The sequence below is a fragment of the Schistocerca serialis genome, chromosome 10, assembly GCF_023864345.2.
Source record: "Schistocerca serialis cubense isolate TAMUIC-IGC-003099 chromosome 10, iqSchSeri2.2, whole genome shotgun sequence".
Classification (NCBI taxonomy): domain Eukaryota; kingdom Metazoa; phylum Arthropoda; class Insecta; order Orthoptera; family Acrididae; genus Schistocerca; species Schistocerca serialis.
In genome coordinates, this window is record NC_064647.1 from 228,364,413 (window position 1) to 228,386,361 (window position 21,949).

General features: G+C 43.4%; 1 protein-coding gene across 1 annotated transcript in view; it reads right to left on the bottom strand.

The window, feature by feature from the left end:
- Positions 1-4,396: 4,396 nt before the first annotated feature.
- Positions 4,397-21,949, bottom strand: part of LOC126425023 (U11/U12 small nuclear ribonucleoprotein 35 kDa protein-like) — a 54,376-nt gene continuing 36,823 nt past the window's right edge. Inside the window, exon 6 of the mRNA XM_050087932.1 lies at positions 4,397-7,091. The gene's annotated coding sequence lies outside the window, so the exon portion shown is untranslated. The remainder of the gene's footprint in view (positions 7,092-21,949) is intronic.

Sequence of the window (21,949 nt, forward strand, 5' to 3'; positions counted from 1 at the left end):
TATAATAGAGGGAAACATTCCACGTGGGAAAAATATATCTAAAAAGAAAGATGATGAAACTTACCAAACAAAAGCGCTGGCAGGTCGATAGACACACAAACAAACACAAACATACACACAAAATTCTAGCTTTCGCAACCAATGGTTGCCTCGTCAGGAAAGAGGGAAGGAGAAGGAAAGACAAAAGGATATGGGTTTTAAGGGAGAGGGTAAGGAGTCATTCCAATCCCGGGAGCGGAAAGACTTACCTTAGGGGGAAAAAAGGACAGGTATACACTCGCACACACACACATATCCATCCACACATACACAGACACAAGCAGACATTTGTAAAGGCCAAATGTCTGCTTGTGTCTGTGTATGTGTGGATGGATATGTGTGTGTGTGCGAGTGTATACCTGTCCTTTTTTCCCCCTAAGGTAAGTCTTTCCGCTCCCGGGATTGGAATGACTCCTTACCCTCTCCCTTAAAACCCATATCCTTTTGTCTTTCCTTCTCCTTCCCTCTTTCCTGACGAGGCAACCATTGGTTGCGAAAGCTAGAATTTTGTGTGTATGTTTGTGTGTCTATCGACCTGCCAGCGCTTTTGTTTGGTAAGTTTCATTATATATATATATATATATATATATATATATATATATATATATATATATATATATATATATATATATATATATATGAGCCAAGAGGGAATAGTAAGAGTGGACGACCAAGAACGAAGCGCTCGGGTGTGTGTGTGTGTGTGTGTGTGTGTGTGTGTGTATATATATATATATATGTGTGTGTGTGTGTGTGTGTGTGTGTGTGTGTGTGTGTACATTTGAATTACAAAAAACAAATAATAAAAAAAAAGTTGCATGGTGCGGGATTCGATCCGGCGACCTCCGGATTACGAACCCGAGCGCTTACCGCTGCGCCACAATGCTGTAGAAAATTATTAATCGTAGAGAGTATTTCACTGCAACGGTTTCTTTTAACTGTCGATTTTCTCGACAACAGCTGAGAAGTGCATCTTGGTGCTTTGCCACATTACACCTCTGGCCATGAGCTTTTATTATGCGCAGTATGAATCGAATCTGAATTTCACAATTGGCGACCTCCCCTTGTAAGTCATTTTCTTTGTAAGATGTATGCCAGTAGCCATCCAGATGCTAAGAATGAGAAGATGTGGTGAGTGTTTATGTCATAGTAATTTCCATATTTTTCTTCTATTATTTGTTGTAAATTTGTGTTCTTGTTTGCCACATTATCAGGGGTTTTTTCCTCAGCACAGGTCTACCGTATTTACTCGAATCTAAGCCGCACCTGAAAAATGAGAGTCGAAATAAAGGAAAAAAAATTTCCCGAATCTAAGCTGCACCTGAAATTTGAGACTCGAAATTCAAGGGGAGAGAAAAGTTTTAGGTCGCACCTCCAAATCGAAACAAAGTTGGTCCATTGTAATATGAGACACAATTTAGGTCGAATGAAAGACGATACAGCTACAGTAGTTTGGTTCCAGTCGTAATCTTAGCAGTTAAGCTTTACCAGGAAGCCATTGCTATGCGTCAGGCGCTCCGTCCGTATTTATACGGATACCCTTCCTTTTTCACGTGCTTCGTCTGGTTTGAATCGATTGCTTATTTTGCTTTGATCTGATAAGTGCCATTTTCTTTGTTATAGGTGTTTACGTGACTCTAAGCTTAAAATGCATTACTGTACTGCGTCATGCATTGTTTGTCGCATTCTGATAGTGCGTGTTTACGGCGTGTTGCCGCTCGCGGCATGGCTTGCTTTTGTGCGCGCTACCGCCGCTTAAAAAGAGGAATCATCTCATTAGCGAAACAATGGCAAGAGACTGCTATTTGTTGTCACTAACATTGCTGCTTTCTTTGATAATGATTAACAAGAACCAAATAATAGACTGCGTATGATAGAACATGTTCTGAACGAGAGTTAGGCGCAAATTTTTCTCCGTTTGAAAATCTTTGCGGCCGCTTCTTTAGTACATCAAATTCTGCACTGAAATTAGTCATCTTAGATTTAAAAATCTAGTCAGTTGCCGTGCTTCATTTGACTGTATCACTATTAGGCATAAGAATAATACGAATATAAACATGACACGATATGTATATTCTTCCGCGTTTGCTGTTGTCTCACTCGTTTCGTAGTTTATTAGGCAGCCAGGATTTAAATGAGATAGCAGCAAACACGAAAGAATACATAGCAAAATGTTTATATTCGTATTATTCTTATGGTGAAGAGAATACTGCATGTGATTCACATTTCATCAGGTTCCTATTAGCAACCATCTCCTCTCACAGGTAGGAAAAATTTCAGAATATAGAGTTGGCCATATTGACAAACATCCCTAACAGTTTTGCTAGTCGGATTTTCGTAGTACATTGAAATTCTGCTACATTCGAAGATGAACAATACGGAATTTGGTTTTACTTCATTGGATAATGTATGAAAATGCAGTGGTCGAAACTCGAGGCTGAGAAAAAAAAGCTCGTCTTCCACCTTTTTCTTTTTTTTAACTTTATTTACTGGCGCAGAGGTTTTGGCGCCAGTATTTATCTCTGTGCCTACAAAGCATGGCTGTGTAGCGCTACATATATTCGACGGCAGAAATTAGTTGTGGCGGCACCTACCAACATTTTTCAGAACTTCCGCTTACTTTGCACTCGATTCTAAGCCGCAGGCGGTTTTTTGGATTACAAAAACCGGAAAAAAAGTGCGGCTTAGATTCGAGTAAATACGGTATTTGGTGTGCAATGAGCCTCTCACCACATTAAAAAACCGGAAAGAGGTAGCCATCCTTAGGAGCCTTTATACTACCATTTCACCGACCACATAAGAAAATATGAAATATCCCGGCTGTGTTCAGGTATTCGATGCCGTGAGGCTCACCTGTGACATCCCTGCTCACAGCCCACCTGCGTGCAGTTCCTAATTATGACCACCCGTATTCTAGATGGCTGTGCCCTAACTCGTTTGTCGATCAATATTGACAAGTGTAGGATATGTTGGAGGAGAAAGATTTTCCACAATGACGACACTACTTACAGTTTGCATTTTGTACAGATCATTTGTGCTGCAAATGATTCTGTGTAGATAAAAAAATATCGCTACGATTGTTGAAAAAGTAATCTAATAAAATATTGTGCCTATCTTCTACCAGAGATGATACAAATCAGTGTCTTGAATACAGTGCAATACTCTGTCAAGCCAAGACGTCACTTTCTTGGATGAAAACACTATATTTCATTGAAAGAAAAAAGTACACTGGATGACGTCATCAACACACTGCACTGCAGCCCCCGCCACTTCCACAACAATGTCATTTCACGTGCTCCTTGTGCCACACCCCGCTGGTGCTGCCACCGGTCCTAAAGTCAAAGGCACAAGTGATTCACACAGGCCGACACATGCACTTTCAGCTGTCAAACATGGCCACAAGGCTGTCAACCTGTAACGAAGCTGAGGCCTTGCCTCCATAGACCTGCCACTCTACTCCTACTATGCAGCTGGATGTGCAGAGGGTGTTTCACATCACGTCTTCTGCCAAAGATTATTAATTCTCGCATTGGAATATCACTATGCTGGTGAAACTCGGGGACGAGATTGCCACCTCGCTTGGCGTCTGCTTGTTCCGCTACGCTGCGCCTTTATCCAGTGCCAATCATACCAGCCTGAGACTTCGTTGGAAACTTATGAATTTCATGATTGTTTTGTGTGTTTGTTTGTAGTTGTGTAATCGGCAATCACATGTGTTCCTTGACCACGTGTGAACATTGTTCTTTGTGTGGTGCCTAGGTAAGGACATGTTCCTACAATTCAAAGAAATGGGGAAATTCTGAAAAGTAAATAATTTCATGAAACAAAATTAAAATATATATTTATGTCTTTTAATTGCAAAAATAATGCCATTTTAGAATACAATCAGTACAATTAATTTTTGAAGATGAAATCTTGCAGATGAGCTGCTTCTCTACGCAAACATTACTGCAGTCTCTTCGTTATTTTCTTCATTGCATGACGTAACATCTCAACTAAAATTTTGGCAATTGCTTCTTGGATCTTGGCTTTCAATTCTTCAATTGTAGCAGGTCAACTAAGGAACACTAAAAGGAATAACAAGCTGACAGATCAGGGGATCTGGGAGGCCACTGAATGTCACCAGCTCTCGCAATTGCACATTCCCCAAACTATTGGTGTACAGCAGCTATTGATATTTGTGCTGTGTGTGATATTGATACCAGCTTGTGCCAATAATGTCTGCAAATCTCTATAGTTGCTGCCTAACAAAGGTTTCAAACTGGACAACATAACAATTCAATGTGACTGTAATCGCATGGCCATTCTTGTCCTTAAAAAAAAAAAAAAAAAAAAAAAAAAAAAAAAAAAAAAAAAAAAAAAAAAAAAAAAAGGGCTTTTGCATCATATGATGACACAACACACCACACAGTAGCTTTGTTGCTGTGCAATGCAGTGGATGCAGGCGCAGCTTCATAGGATTGTCTTGTGATCAGTATCTAAAATTTTGTTTGTTAACAAATCCACTGAGGTGGAAATGGGCTTTGTCCGACATCCACAGTTTGTTAGTAAACTCCTCGTCCTCGTTCACCATTTGAAGCATTAATTTACAGAATTCTCATCACATAACACAATTTCTGCACTTCAGTTCCTGGACAATCTGCAACTCATGTAGGTGGCATTAGAAGTCCTGTACCAACATTCTGCGAACACTTAAATTGTGCAACTGTAAAGATGCTGAGTGAGGATGGATTGACGAACATGGACTTCCCCATTTCTTTGAATCATCCTATGCTACTCCCCACAAATCTCAGAGATGGGACCACTTTATCCATCAAGTGATGAGCCGTATCTATTTTGTGTTTTAAGTGTTGCTTGAAATGAATACTAAAGAGTAGATGGGTAGCTTGTGTAAATAATGAGAAGGTACTGAACAGCACTCAGGAGAAAAAATACTTGCAGCACAACCTGACTAAAAGAAGGGGTCATTTGATAGGACATATTCTGAGACATCAAGGTATTATCAATTTAGTACTGGAGGGAAGTGGGGCTAGGGTAAAAACTGCAGAGGAAGACCAAGGGCTGAATACAGCAAGCAGTTTCAAATGGATGGAGGTTGAAATAGTTATTTGGGTATGAAAAAGTTTGCAAAGGATAGACTAGCAAGGAGAGCTGCATCAAGCTGAAGACCACAACAACAAAAAACATTTTCACAAATGAATTCATCATAAGTCAGTGAAAGTAATGAAGTGGCAGAAAAAGAGAGAGAGAGAGAGAGAGAGAGAGAGAGAGAGAGAGAGAAGAAGAAGAAGAAGAAAAGAAAAAGAAATTGTAACTAAAGATGACTTGTTGTTGGCATTTGGCATTTATCAGCTTTTAATGAACATTGTTGGAACACTTATAATGAACATTCTGCACTACTGAGTGCAGCTCATTACTTGCATCCTATTATAGACTGCATTGACAAACATTTTGATTTTGGAGAAAATGTAAACCAAGCTTTCAAACCATTTTTGTTAACGTAGAAGATTAGAAGGGACATGTCAATACAAATTTCATGTTGATGATGATCTGATGTTCAAAGAATGTGTGCAATTAAGCACTTTTCCAAAGCAAGAGAAAGAGAACCTTTTTAAGCTGAAGTAATGAGAAATTGGCGCAGAATTTCACTGTCATGCAAACTACAAGAACCTGTTTACAGATGTCTGTTTCATGTTATCAGTATTTCATCCTAATGCTGCTGAACTGTTAGTCAATGACCACATTAGAAGCTGAATTAATGATGAAGGACAACTAGTCATTACTATGCCAGCATTTCCATTGGTTTCTCAACAGGGAAAAAGAGAATGACCTACTAAGGAGGTTGAAAAGCAACCAGAAATATCAAGAACATAATATGCAGCACTTTGCTGCAATTCAAACTTGCCTAGATTATACCTTTTGTGCTGTCATAACACTTTAAGGATTGAAAATAAACCACAAATTGTACAATATATGTTTGAATTTTACACCTGTGTGTGTAAATTATAGGCTTAGAGATGTTAGTTAAAAAAATCACACTTTTTCAGTGTAGGGATGTCCCAACTCTGCTTTAAAAAAAAGCTGGTAATCCTGGATAAAAAGTGCTGAACACACAAATGCAGCAAGGCCCTTGACCCTTGCTACTGCTACGTCTTTCCGGGACAGCATTATCAAAGCAATAATGCTGGCCACACAACGCCCTACACATAGTTTAACTAAAAGACATGGTAAATGACCTTGCACCTGTTGATATTGTATCAAAAGTGGCTAGTGAATTAACAAAAGGAACAGGAAGTCCAATACTTTGCAATTTCTCGCATGACAGACTATTTCCATTACTTTCAACAAAATGTGCTGTTATGTATGTGCTAAAAACCATCACTATGTACATGTTCCCCCATTTTTCTTTTTGCAATGTGTGTTTAGCAGTAACATTGATGTGCTGTCTTGGAGCCTTCCACCAGCAGGCACACCAAAGTATCATTACCTGAAGATGATGAGCAGATGTCCTGATAAAATTTTGGGAAGTTTCTGTAGAACATCTGATGTAACCCCTTCTTCCCCCCCCCCCCCTCCCCCCCCGGTACACAATAAAACATCACCAACACTGTCATTCTACCACAACACATTTCACTACTTCTACATACTAATCCTACAACCAACTTTTTCCATCACTTCTGTCAATGCGGCGACTATGTTTTAACTGAAGTTATAATATGACACAGTGCTCAAAGAGCACAACTCATGACTAATAAGATGTTTAAAAACTTAATAGAATCATCATCATCACCATCATCATCATTTTTTTTTTCTTCTTCTTGGCGTTACGATTTCCAAAACATGACTACTTAACTGGGTGATGTGTTTTTATAATGTTTCACTATACTGGCACCAATTTAGTAACAACTCCTTGTGCAAATACCACAAAACTATCACCTTCACAGCTGCTTCACAAAATTCAACAAAAATTTCCAAGTTGCCCAATATTAATGGGAACAAGAGAGATCATGTAGACTCTTCAATGTAGACACAATCCTTCCACAGACTTCTTCCTGTGAACCGAAAATAAATAACAGAAGTAATCAATTAAGTGTTTACATGAACAGCCTTAGAGTTATGTGCTAATTCACAATCTATGCAGAAAGCTGTTTATACACTTATGCCAGCAGTTTTTTCAGTCCACGAAACTCTTCTGGAGTTTATAATGTAACAGATTGAGACTCATTTAATACAAATTATACATCTGTTCAGGGAAGAACTCTTATACACTTTATTGTGATGTTTATGTTGTTATTATGTGACTACATTCCACATTTACTTTTAATATTGTATGAAAGAATTATGAATTGTATGTTCACCTATATTAAATACTATGTGACTTTGTCAGTTTCACAAAATGTTAATAATTTATCATGAGACGGTGTCTGGCTGAAACACTAATTTAAAAGTTTATTATTTCAATTTTGTAGTGCATCTATGTTCCTCTAAAGGGGGTTATCATTTTGAAACTTCTAGTGAAGTAATATTACACCTTTTTAGTAGTATCCATATATATATATATATATATATATATATATATATATATATATATATATATATATATAAAAAATAGAGGGAAACATTCCACGTGGGAAAAAAATATTTAAAAACAAAGATGATGTGACTTACCATACGAAAGCGCTGGCAGGTCAATAGAAACACAAACAAACACATACATACACACAAAATTCTAGCTTTCGCAACCAATGGTTGCTTCGTCAGGAAAGAGGGAAGGAGAGGGAAAGACGAAAGGATGTGGGTTTTAAGGGAGAGGGTAAGGAGTCATTCCAATCCTGGGAGCGGAAAGACTTACCTTAGGGGGGAAAAAGGACAGGTATACATTCGCACACACACACATATCCAACCGCACATACACGGACACAAGCAGACATTTGTAAAGGCAAAGAGTTTAGGCAGAGATGTCAGTCGAGGCGGAAGTACAGAGGCAAAAATGTTGTTGAAAGACAGGTGAGGTATGAGCGGCGGCAACTTGAAATTAGCGGAGGTTGAGGCCTGGCGGATAACGAGAAGAGAGGATATACTGAAGGGCAAGTTCCCATCTCCGGAGTTCTGACAGGTTGGTGTTAGTGGGAAGTATCCAGATAACCCTGACTGTGTAACACTGTGACAAGATGTGCCGGCCGTGCACCAAGGCATGTTTAGCCACAGGCCCCAAAGGCCTCACACTTAAAGTTCCCATCTCTGGCTGCAACCCTTCATTCAATCATTCCCTATACCAGTTCCAAACTGAACAATCCATTGCCCTCACCCACCTAATCCTTCACCTACACATCAACTCAGCCAATGAACACACCCGTCAACTCCTATCCTTAATAAAAGTCCTCAATCTTTCCTCTCCTGCATCCACACCGGCTGTTCAAAGCATCCTCCTACAGGCCAACTGCGAATTAGAACAGCATGCCACCCTCCAGCTCAAAAAATTATCCAATCTCCTGGATTCCCACCTCCGGAAAGGCAACTCACTCACCCTTCACAACCTTTCCAGCAAACCTCAACCTCCTCTCATTGCACACAAACCCAGTTTCTCCCATCTACTCAATCTCCCACTTCCAGCTCCACTCCCTCCAAAACCTCAAAATTCCAATCAACGCAATCTGGAACCACAACACCCCAATTCAGTAGTTATCCTTTCCTCCAAACCTCTCTCCCAACCCGAAACCTCTGTCCTAGCCAAAGGCCTCACCTTCAGCCCCACTCCCAGATTCAACCAAACAGCCCTCGTCACAGATTTACTGTCCTACACTCTTACTCTCTGCTGGAAATATCACTTTGCCACGAAGAAAAGTGATCCTAATCCTACTCCTAATGATCCAACTCCCCAAGACACTATCCAAATTGAACCCTGCATGGAACAGCTCCATCCTCCCTCACAGCGGGACCCACCTCCTCTTCCTCAAAATCACCCTCTCCAAACCTTCCAGGAATTTCTGACTTCCAGCCTTGCTTCTCAATCCTTCTTAAAAAACCTTAATCCTACTCCCAACATCACCACTGCTGAAGTCCAAGCTATCCGTGATCTGAAGGCTGACCAATCCATCGTCATTCTTCCGGCGGAGAAGGATTCCACAACCGTGGTACTTGATCATCGGGAGTATGTGGCTGAGGGACTGCGTCAGCTTTCAGACAACACCACATACAAAGTTTGGCAAGGTAACCCCATTCCCGATGTCCAGGCAGAGCTTCAAGGAATCCTCAGAACCTTAGGCCCCCTACAAAACCTTTCACCTGACTCCATCAACCTCCTGACCCCACCAACACCCCGCACCCCTACCTTCTACCTTCTTTCTAAAATTCACAAACCCAATCATCCCGGCCACCCCATTGTAGCTGGTTACCAAGCCCCCACAGAACGTATCTCTGCCTACGTAGATCAACACCTTCAACCCATTACATGCAGTCTCCCATCCTTCATCAAAGACACCAACCACTTTCTCGAACACCTGGAATCCTTACCCAATCTGTTACCCCCGGAAACCATCCTTGTAACCATTGATGCCACTTCCTTATACACAAATATTCCGCACGTCCAGGGCCTCGCTGGGATGGAGGACTTCCTTTCAAGCCCATCACCTGCCACCCTACCTAAAACCTCTTTCCTCATTACCTTAGCCAGCTTCATCCTGACCCACAACTTCTTCACTTTTGAAGGCCAGACACACCAACAATTAAAGGGAACAGCCATGGGTACCAGGATGGCCCCCTCGTACGCCAACCTATTCATGGGTCGCTTAGAGGAAGCCTTCATGGTTACCCAGACCTGCAAACCCAAAGTTTGGTACAGATTTATTGATGACATCTTCATGATCTGGACTCACAGTGAAGAAGAACTCCAGAATTTCCTCTCCAACCTCAACTCCTTTGGTTCAATCAGATTCACCTGGTCCTACTCCAAATCCCATGCCACTTTCCTTGACGTTGACCTCCATCTGTCCAATGGCCAGCTTCACACGTCCATCCACACCAAACCCACCAACAAGCAACAGTACCTCCATTATGACAGCTGCCACCCATTCCATATCAAACGGTCCCTTCCCTACAGCCTAGGTCTTCGTGGCAAATGAATCTGCTCCAGTCCAGAATCCCTAAATCATTACACCAACAACCTGAAAACAGCTTTCACATCCCGCAACTACCCTCCCGATCTGGTACAGAAGCAAATAACCAGAGCGACTTCCTCGTCCCCTCAAACCCAGAACCTCCCACAGAAGAACCACAAATGTGCCCCACTTGTGACAGGATACTTTCCGGGACTGGATCAGACTCTGAATGTGGCTCTCCAGCAGGGATACGACTTCCTCAAATCCTGCCCTGAAATGAGATCCATCCTTCATGAAATCCTCCCCACTCCACCAAGAGTGTCTTTCCGCCGTCCACCTAACCTTCGTAACCTCTTAGTTCATCCCTATGAAATCCCCAAACCACCTTCCTTACCCTCTGGCTCCTATCCTTGTAACCACCCCTGGTGTAAAACCTGTCCAATGCACCCTCCCACCACCACCTCCTCCATTCCTGTAACCCGGAAGGTGTACACGATCAAAGGCAGAGCCACGTGTGAAAGCACCCACGTGATTTACCAACTGACCTGCCTACACTGTGAAGCTTTCTATGTGGGAATGACCAGCAACAAACTGTCCATTCGCATGAATGGACACAGGCAGACAGTGTTTGTTGGTAATGAGGATCACCCTGTGACTAAACATGCCTTGGTGCACGGCCAGCACATCTTGGCACAGTGTTACACCGTCCGGGTTATCCGGATACTTCCCACTAACACCAACCTGTCAGAACTCCGGAGATGGGAACTTGCCCTTCAGTATATCCTCTCTTCTCGTTATCCGCCAGGCCTCAACCTCCGCTAATTTCAAGTTGCCGCCGCTCATACCTCACCTGTCTTTCAACAACATTTTTGCCTCTGTACTTCTGCCTCGACTGACATCTCTGCCTAAACTCTTTGCCTTTACAAATGTCTGCTTGTGTCTGTGTATGTGCGGATGGATATGTGTGTGTGTGCACGAGTGTACACCTGTCCTTTTTTCCCCCTAAGGTAAGTCTTTCCGCTCCCGGGATTGGAATGACTCCTTACCCTCTCCCTTAAAACCCACATCCTTTCGTCTTTCCCTCTCCTTCCCTCTTTCCTGACGAAGCAACCATTGGTTGCGAAAGCTAGAATTTTGTGTGTATGTATGTGTTTGTTTGTGCTTCTATTGACCTGCCAGCGCTTTTGTATGGTAAGTCACATCATCTTTGTTTATATATACACACACACACACTCAAGAGTGGTTGCACACTTCATTGGAAAGTATTTACTTATCATATCACATTCTGGATTCCAGAAGGATTGCTAGAATAAGAATGCTATTCATAAAGCCACTCATCAAACAGTAAAAAGACTTAAATAATACATCACCAGGTTTTTTTTTTTTTTTTGTGGTCTTTCCAAGGCATTTGAGTGCATGGATCATTTTACTCTCCTATAAAACCTCAAGTTTTATGGAACTGAAAGCTTTAAACATAGCTGGTTTCAATCATACTTAACAAACACAATGCAGAAGGGTGTGTTGAATAATTCAGACATGTCAGAAAGGCATATAATTTTAGTGACTGGGAAAAGTCACAAAGGGAGTCACACAGGGTTCAATTTTGGGTCCACCCCTATTCCCTATATATGTGTTTGACCATCTACTTAACACTCAACAAGCAAAATTGGTACTTTTTACAGACGATACTAGTGTTATAATAAATCCCATTAGAGAGAAAGCAACAGAACAGTAGGTAAATGATGTTTCTCAAAGAATTATTGTGTGGTTTCTGAAAATGGAATGTGCCTAAATTTTGAAAAAACACACTACATTCAGTTCTGTACAACAAATAATGATACCAACAACAGTCGTAGCACGTGAGCAGGAGATATTAAATAGGATAGAATGCTCCAAATTTCTGGGTGTACATACTGATGAAAACTTGGAGAAGCAGGTCACTGAGATTCTTAAACAATTCAGTTCAGCTATAATTGCTAATACTGCAAACAAATGTACCAACCTCATAACAAATTTTGCGCACTTCCACACAATAGCATCTTACAGAATAATTGTCTGGGTTAACTCATCACTTACAAGAAAGTGTTGATTGCATAAAAGCGAGAAGTAAGACTAATATGCAGAGTCACCCACAGACTTCATGTAGGTACCTCTGCAAGGAGCAAGGAATTTTAAATTTGCTAATGAAATTCATCATCAGTAATGCATCCTAATTTGAGAAGAATAGTGATGTCTATACCTATAACACTAGAGGGAAAAATTATCTAATGTTAATTCTGCCAGTGGCTCAAAAAGGAGTTCAATATGCAACAATAATTTTTTTGTCATTTTCCAAATACCATATGTCTGACAGGTAGTCAAGCAAGTTTTATACCTAATTTAAAATCATTTCTCCTGCACAGCTCCTCCTATTCCATTGAGAAATTTCTACTTCAAAACTTGTAGACAGTAGTAATAATAATAATAATAATAATAATAATGATAATAAAGTGTAATTTCACAAGTAGGATTAAAAATAATAACATGTTCATTAATGTTAACACTAATCGTGTATACATGTGCTGTAAACTGACTCATTCCACATCATTCAGATAGAGAATCATTCAAATGATCCGTTGTTGTTGTTGTTGTTGTTGTCTTCAGTTCAGAGACTGGTTTGATGCAGCTCTCCACGCTACTCTGTGCTGTGTAAGTCTCTTCATCTCCAAGTATCTACTGCAACCCACATCATCCTGAATCTGCTTAGTGTATTCCTCTCTTGGTCTCCCTCTACAATTTTTACCTTCAACGCTGCCCTCCAATACTAAATTGGTGATCCCTCGATGCCTCAGAACGGGTCCTACCATACGATACCGTCTTCTAGTCAAGTTGTGCCACAAATTCCTCTTCTTCCGAATTCTATTCAATACCTCCTCATTAGTTACATGATCTACCCATCTGATCCTCAGAGCTTCTATTCTCTTCTTGTTTAAATTATTTATCGACCACGTTTCACTTCCATACATGGCTACACTCCATACAAATACTTTCAGAAAAGTCTTCCTGACACTTAAATCTATACTCAATGTTAACAAATTACTCTTCTTCAGAAACGGTTTCCTTGCCATTACATTTTATATCCTCTCTACTTCAACCATCATCAATTATTTTGCTCCCCAAATAGCAAAAATCATCTAATCTAATTCTCTCAGCATCACCTGATTTAATTTGACTACTTTCCATTATTATTGTTTTTGTTTAGTTAATGTTCATCTTATATCCTCCTTTCAAGACACCGTCCATTCCATTCAACTACTCTTCCAGGTCCTTTGCTACCTCTGACAGAATTATAATGTCATCGGCAAAACACTTCAAAGTTTTTATTTCTTTTCCATGAATTTTAATTTCTACTCCAAATTTTTCTTTTGTTTCCTTTACAGATTCAACAACAACATGGATAGGCTACAACCCTGTCCCACTTCCTTCCCAACCACCGCTTCCCTTTCATGCCCCCTCGATTCTTGTAACAACAATCTGGTTTCTGTACAAATTATAGATAGTCTTTTGCTCCCTGTATTTGACCCCTGCCACCTTCAGAATTTGAAAGAGAGTATTTCAGTCAACATTGTCAAAAGCTTTCTCTAAGTCTACAAATGCCAGAAACATAGGTTTGCCTTTCCTTAATCTATAGGTTTGCCTTTCCTTAATCTATCTTCTAATATAAGTCGTTGGGTCAGCACTGCCTCACATGATCCAACATTGCTACGGAATCCAAACTTATCTTCCCCAAGGTCTGCTTCTACCAGTTTTTCCATTCGTCTGTAAAGAATTCGTGTTAGTACGAGGGCAGTTCAATAAGTAATGCAACACATTTTTTTTCTCGGCCAATTTTGGTTGAAAAAACCGGAAATTTCTTGTGGAATATTTTCAAACATTCCCGCTTCGTCTCGCATAGTTTCATTGACTTCCGACAGGTGGCAGCGCTGTACAGAGCTGTTAAAATGGCGTCTGTAATGGATGTGCGTTGCAAACAACGGGCAGTGATCGAGTTTCTTTTGGCGGAAAACCAGGGCATCTCATAGGCGCTTGCAGAATGTCTACGGTGATCTGGCAGTGGACAAAAGCACGGTGAGTCGTTGGGCAAAGCGCGTGTCATCATCGCCGCAAGGTCAAGCAAGACTGTCTGATCTCCCGCATGCGGGCCGGCCGTGCACAGCTGTGACTCCTGCAATGGCGGAGCGTGCGAACACACTCGTTCGAGATGATCGACGGATCACCATCAAACAACTCAGTACTCAACTTGACATCACTGTTGGTAGTGCTGTCACAATTGTTCACCAGTTGGGATATTCAAAGGTTTGTTCCCACTGGGTCCCTCGTTGTCTAACCGAACACCATAAAGAGCAAAGGAGAACCATCTGTGCGGAATTGCTTGCTCGTCATGTGGCTGAGGGTGACAATTTCTTGTCAAAGATTGTTACAGGCGATGAAACATGGGTTCATCACTTCGAACCTGAAACAAAACGGCAATCAATGGAGTGGCGCCACACCCACTCCCCTACCAAGAAAAAGTTTAAAGCCATATCCTCAGCCGGTAAAGTCATGGTTACAGTCTTCTGGGACGCTGAAGGGGTTATTCTGTTCGATGTCCTTCCCCATGGTCAAACGATCAACTCTGAAGTGTATTGTGCTACTCTTCAGAAATTGAAGAAACGACATCAGCGTGTTCGTAAGCACAAAAATCTGAACGAACTTCTCCTTCTTCATGACAACGCAAGACCTCACACAAGTCTTCGCACCTGAGAGGAGCTCACAAAACTTCAGTGGACTGTTCTTCCTCATGCACCCTACAGCCCCGATCTCGCACCGTCGGATTTCCATATGTTTGGCCCAATGAAGGACGCAATCCGTGGGAGGCACTACGCGGATGATGAAGAAGTTATTGATGCAGTACGACGTTGGCTCCGACATCGACCAGTGGAATGGTACCGTGCAGGCATACAGGCATACACCAAAAGTTCTTACAAAGACACAGATAACATAATTAAGAGAGTTAGATGTCTTTGGAAAAGTCCGTCAAAGTAATAAAATGAAGAACACAAGCAGCTGCTCGAGCGTCATCAGCTAAAATTTCCTGTAAAGTAGATGGCAGAGAGAGGACAAAACGAGATTGATTAAAATGGGGACACGACAATAAAACATGGCGCACTGTCAATGCATGACCACAAGGGCACTGCGGGGCGGGGTCACCGGTTAGCAGGTAGCGGTGGCTAAACTGGCAATGCCCAATCTGCAACCTGTCCAAAAGGATCTCCTCTCACCGAGATGGTCAGGAAAAGGTTGTCCAAGCTGTTGGGAACAGTTTTACATCTACATCTACATCTATACTCCGCGAGCCACCTTACGGTGTGTGGCGGAGGGTACTTATTGTACCACTATCTGATCCCCCCTTCCCTGTTCCATTCACGAATTGTGCGTGGAAAGAACGACTGCTTGTAAGTCTCCGTATTTGCTCTAATTTCTCGGATCTTTTCGTTGTGATCATTACGCGAGATATATGTGGGCGGTAGTAATATGTTGCCCATCTCTTCCCGGAATGTGCTCTCTCGTAATTTCGATAATAAACCTCTCCGTATTGCGTAACGCCTTTCTTGAAGTGTCCGCCACTGGAGCTTGTTCAGCATCTCCGTAACGCTCTCGCGCTGACTAAATGTCCCCATGACGAATCGCGCTGCTTTTCGCTGGATCATGTCTATCTCTTCTATTAATCCAACCTGGTAAGGGTCCCATACTGATGAGCAATACTCAAGAATCGGACGAACAAGCGTTTTGTAAGCTACTTCTTTCGTCGATGAGTCACATTTTCTTAGAATTCTTCCTATGAATCTCAACCTGGCGCCTGCTTTTCCCACTATTTGTTTTATGTGATCATTCCACTTCAGATCGCTCCGGATAGTAACTCCTAAGTATTTTACGGTCGTTACCGCTTCCAATGATTTACCACCTATGGCATAATCGTACTGGAATGGATTTCTGCCCCTATGTATGCGCATTATATTACATTTATCTACGTTTAGGGAAAGCTGCCAGCTGTCGCACCATGCATTAATCCTCTGCAGGTCCTCCTGGAGTACGTACGAGTCTTCTGATGTTGCTACTTTCTTGTAGACAACCGTGTCATCTGCAAATAGCCTCGCGGAGCTACCGATGTTGTCAACTAAGTCATTTATGTATATTGTAAACAATAAAGGTCCTATCACGCTTCCCTGCGGTACTCCCGAAATTACCTCTACATCTGCAGATTTTGAACCGTTAAGAATGACATGTTGTGTTCTTTCTTCTAGGAAATCCTGAATCCAATCACAAACCTGGTCCGATATTCCGTAAGCTCGTATTTTTTTCACTAAACGTAAGTGCGGAACCGTATCAAATGCCTTCCTGAAGTCCAGGAATACGGCATCAATCTGCTCGCCAGTGTCTACGGCACTGTGAATTTCTTGGGCAAATAGGGCGAGCTGAGTTTCACATGATCTCTGTTTGCGGAATCCATGTTGGTTATGATGAAGGAGATTTGTATTATCTAAGAACGTCATAATACGAGAACACAAAACATGTTCCATTATTCTACAACAGATTGACGTAAGCGAAATAGGCCTATAATTATTCGCATCTGATTTATGACCCTTCTTGAAAATGGGAACGACCTGCGCTTTCTTCCAGTCGCTAGGTACTTTACGTTCTTCCAGCGATCTACGATAAATTGCTGATAGAAAGGGGGCAAGTTCTTTAGCATAATCACTGTAGAATCTTAAGGGTATCTCGTCTGGTCCGGATGCTTTTCCGCTACTAAGTGATAGCAGTTGTTTTTCAATTCCGATATCGTTTATTTCAATATTTTCCATTTTGGCGTCCGTGCGACGGCTGAAGTCAGGGACCGTATTACGATTTTCCGCAGTGAAACAGTTTCGGAACACTGAATTCAGTATTTCTGCCTTTCTTCGGTCGTCCTCTGTTTCGGTTCCATCGTGGTCAACGAGTGACTGAATAGGGGATTTAGATCCGCTTACCGATTTTACATATGACCAAAACTTTTTAGGGTTCTTGTTTAGATTGTTTGCCAATGTTTTATGTTCGAATTCGTTGAATGCTTCTCTCATTGCTCTCTTTACGCTCTTTTTCGCTTCGTTCAGCTTTTCCTTATCAGCTATGATTCGACTACTCTTAAACCTATGATGAAGCTTTCTTTGTTTCCGTAGTACCTTTCGTACATGATTGTTATACCACGGTGGATCTTTCCCCTCGCTTTGGACCTTAGTCGGTACGAACTTATCTAAGGCGTACTGGACGATGTTTCTGAATTTTTTCCATTTTTGTTCCACATCCTCTTCCTCAGAAATGAACGTTTGATGGTGGTCACTCAGGTATTCTGCGATTTGTGCCCTATCACTCTTGTTAAGCAAATATATTTTCCTTCCTTTCTTGGCATTTCTTATTACACTTGTAGTCATTGATGCAACCACTGACTTATGATCACTGATACCCTCTTCTACATTCACGGAGTCGAAAAGTTCCGGTCTATTTGTTGCTATGAGGTCTAAAACGTTAGCTTCACGAGTTGGTTCTCTAACTATCTGCTCGAAGTAATTCTCGGACAAGGCAGTCAGGATAATGTCACAAGAGTCTCTGTCCCTGGCTCCAGTTCTGATTGTGTGACTATCCCATTCTATACCTGGTAGATTGAAGTCTCCCCCTATTACAATAGTATGATCACGAAACTTCTTCATGACGTTCTGCAGGTTCTCTCTGAGGCGCTCAACTACTACAGTTGCTGATGCAGGTGGTCTATAGAAGCATCCGACTATCATATCTGACCCACCTTTGATACTTAACTTAACCCAGATTATTTCACATTCGCATTCGCTAATAACTTCACTGGATATTATTGAATTCTTTACTGCTATAAATACTCCTCCACCACTGGCGTTTATCCTATCCTTGCGGTATATATTCCATTCTGTGTCTAGGATTTCGTTACTGTTCACTTCCGGTTTTAACCAACTTTCCGTTCCTAATACTATATGCGCACTATTTCCTTCAATAAGAGATACTAATTCAGGAACCTTGCCCTGGATACTCCTGCAGTTTACCAATATTACGTTAACTTTTCCTGTTTTTGGTCTCTGAGGACGGACATTCTTTATCAACGATGATAATGTCCTCTCTGGTAAGCCGTCAGGTATTTTATCGTTTCGCCCAAGGGGGGGTCCCTCTAACCTAAAAAACCCCCGTGTGCACGCCACACGTACTCTGCTACCCTAGTAGCTGCTTCCGGTGTGTAGTGCACGCCTGACCTGTCTAGGGGGGCCCTACAGTTCTCCACCCAATAACGGAGGTCGATGAATTTGCAACCATTATAGTCGCAGAGTCGTCTGAGCCTCTGGTTTAGACCCTCCACACGGCTCCAAACCAGAGGACCGCGATCGACTCTGGGCACTATGCTGCAGATATTAAGCTCAGCTTGCACTCCGCGTGCGATGCTGGTTGTCTTCACCAAATCAGCCAGCCGCCGGAAGGAACCAAGGATGGCCTCAGAACCCAAGCGGCAGGCGTCATTCGTTCCGACATGTGCTACTATCTGCAGCCGGTCACACCCAGTGCGTTCAATAGCTGCCGGAAGGGCCTCCTCCACATTACGGACGAGACCCCCCGGCAAGCACACCGAGTGCACACTGGCATTCTTCCCCGACCTACCCGCTATTTTCCTGAGGGGCTCCATAACCCGCCTAACGTTGGAGCTCCCTATAACTAATAGGCCCGCCCTCTGTGACTGTCGGGACCTTGCCGGAGAATCGGCCACTGGCCCAACAGGCGAGGCACCCTGTGGTGGCTCGGAAACGATGTCATCACCACTAGGAAGCACCCCGTACCTGTTGGAAAGGGGTAAGGCAGCTGCCACGCGGCCAGATCCCACCTTCGCCTTTCGGCCAGGCACGCGCGAGCCCACCACTGTCCGCCATTCACCCTGGAGTGATGGCTGACCGGTAAGATGCTCACTGCCGGAAGACGCAGCGACATCAGGGGTTCCATGTGATTCCAAGGCCACCGAAGTAGGCATAGGTCTCACCACAGTTGCCCCAACGCCACTACGAGCCGACGCCTGCGCCTCGAGCTCGATGAGCCTAACAGACAAAGCCTCCACCTGCCCCGAAGAGTGGCCAATTCTCCTTGCGTCCGCTCACAACAACCACAGCCCCTACACATGACTATGTTTACCCTACTCTATACGGTGACCAATTCCCAAGATAATCTTCTGATGAGCTACTCTGATAATCAAGAAACACTCACTGAAATACGAGACGCGAAAACTACGCTAGGTTTTCCCAGAAAAACTATTTAAAAGCTAAGCGCAGCAAATAAGTACAAAAACGCTTTATACAAACAGTACTCGCTGCTGCTGGTGCTGTGGCCCGGAGCTTATTTTCTCGAAGTGACGACCAAGTATCCCACCATAATGACACAAGCCTCTTACAAACAACCCCACTAATCTCAGACGATGGGACACAAAGGGAGGCTGGCCGAGGCAGGAGGACTGCAGCCTTGGCTGCAGCATCAGCAGCCTCAAAACCCAGGCACTCCTACATGGCCTGGAACCCACATAAATCTAACAGGAGAGCCATAATCAGCAAAAGAATGGAGGGATTGCTGGACCCATTGCACCAAGGGATGGACCAGATCTGTAGCTCCAAGGCTCTGAAAAGCTCTGAGTGAATCAGAGCAGAGTACATATGGAGAATGGCAGTGGTGGCGGACATACTGAACGGCCTGATTGAGAGCAAAATGCTCTGCCGTAAAGCTGGAACACTGGTCGAGGAACTGGTATTTAAAGGTGACGTCCCCGACGACAAAGTCACAGCCAACACCATCGGCAGTTTTGGAGCCATCAGTGTAAGTAAAGGTGTTACTGGAAAGTTGCGCACGAAGTTCGACAAACCATGAGCAATACACTGCACCCGGAGTACCCTACTTTGGGAGCGAGCTGAGGTCAATGTGAATGTGAACTGGAGCCTGGAGCCAAGATGGTGTCGGGCTCTCACCCTCTATGAAGGTGGTAGGGAGGGCAAAATCCAATTGTCGAAGCAGGCAACGAAAGCGGACTCCAGGGGGCAGCAGGGCAGACACATACAACCCATACTAACAGTCAAGAGAATCGGCGAAGAAGGACTGATAGGAGGGGTGGTTGGGCACTGACAACAGCCGGCAGGCATACCGACAAAGCAGTAGTGTGTGTGTTTGAGGTTTACGGGCGCTAAACAGCGTGGTCATCAGCGCCCAAACACATAAAAACAGGAACACATGCAGTGAAGGGACTAAGACGAACAGCGAACAAGGAGAACGGCTAAAAGACACAGACCTGACGCAGGTCCAAATCCTCACATACAGAGGCAAAACAAGAGGAGAAGGAACACACTAAAAAGGAAGGGAAACAAGGAAAAGAGAACAGAAACCGAAGGGAAACAAGGAGGTAATCATGACTGGCTGACCTCTTACCTAAATCCTGGGTGAGCCAGTCACCCAGCAGCACATTAAAACCCTCTCCCTAAAATCCGAGGCAACAAATTGGACAGGACACAAAACTGTAAGACCTTAACTACAGTCGTTGCGTCATCTTGTAAAATAGAGGGCAAATCCGGTGGCAAAGAAACCACCGCCCTCTGGTCAGAGAATAAAAGACAGTCAAGTAAAATGTGGCGGACAGTAATCTGGACGCCACAAGCACTGCAGATTGGGGGGTCCTCCTGCCGGAGTAAAAAACCATGCGTTAAGGGACTGTGCCTGATGCGGAGGCGAGTGAGGAGAACCTCATCCCGCCTGCATGACTGGTAGGATGTACGCCATGGCCGCGTGGTTGCCTTGACCAGACGCAGCTTATTTTCACCGACTGCCAGCCACTCCTCTTCCCACTGACGCAGAACACGAAAACGCAGGCGGGAGGTAACAGCATGGAGGGGGATGGCACATGTAACAACGTGAGGGAGGGAACATGCATCTTTGGCAGCCACATCCGCCAGTTTGTTTCCCCTAATACCCACATGCCCCGGCACCCAGCAGAAGGAAACCTCCTTCCCCTGCCGTTGCAGGTGGAGTAGGGCATCATGGATGTTCTGGACGACCGTATCCGCTGGGTACAAGTGTTGCATGGTCTGAAGGGCACTCAGGGAGTCAGAACAGATGAGGAACTTAAGACTGGGAACACATCTCATCTGCTCCAATGCCCGCAAGATCGCAAACAATTCGGCATCAAAGATGGTAAACGCTGCAGGAAGCCGTAACTTGACTCGATCAGGGAAAACAACAGCACAACCAACAGAGTCCCCCTGTTTAGAGCCATCCGTAAATACTGGTACATGGTCGGGATGCTGGTTTAAAATATCATAAAATAAGGAGGTAAAAACAAACGCAGGAGTGCAGCTCCTCCAGTACTCCGACAAGTCTAAAAGGACGCTGGGCCCCTGGAGCAACCAGGGAGGCAGGCGAGTAAAACCTTGTCGTTGGGGGGCCACACGCTCCACACCAAGGGACTCAAGCATATGCTTGGCACGAATTCCAAATGGTCTCGTTGCCCTGGGACGACTGGAAAAGAGACGTTCCATTAGCAGTCGGGTAACAGTAGGGTATGCAGGGGAGGTAGGACAGGCAAGGAATTGACACCCGTCGCACCATGAGGAGTTTCCGCCGGATGGCGAGCGGCGGCTCCCCTGCCTCAGCACACAGGATGGGGATGGGACTGGTACGGAAGGCACCAGTAGCCAGCCTGATACCCTCATGGTGTACTG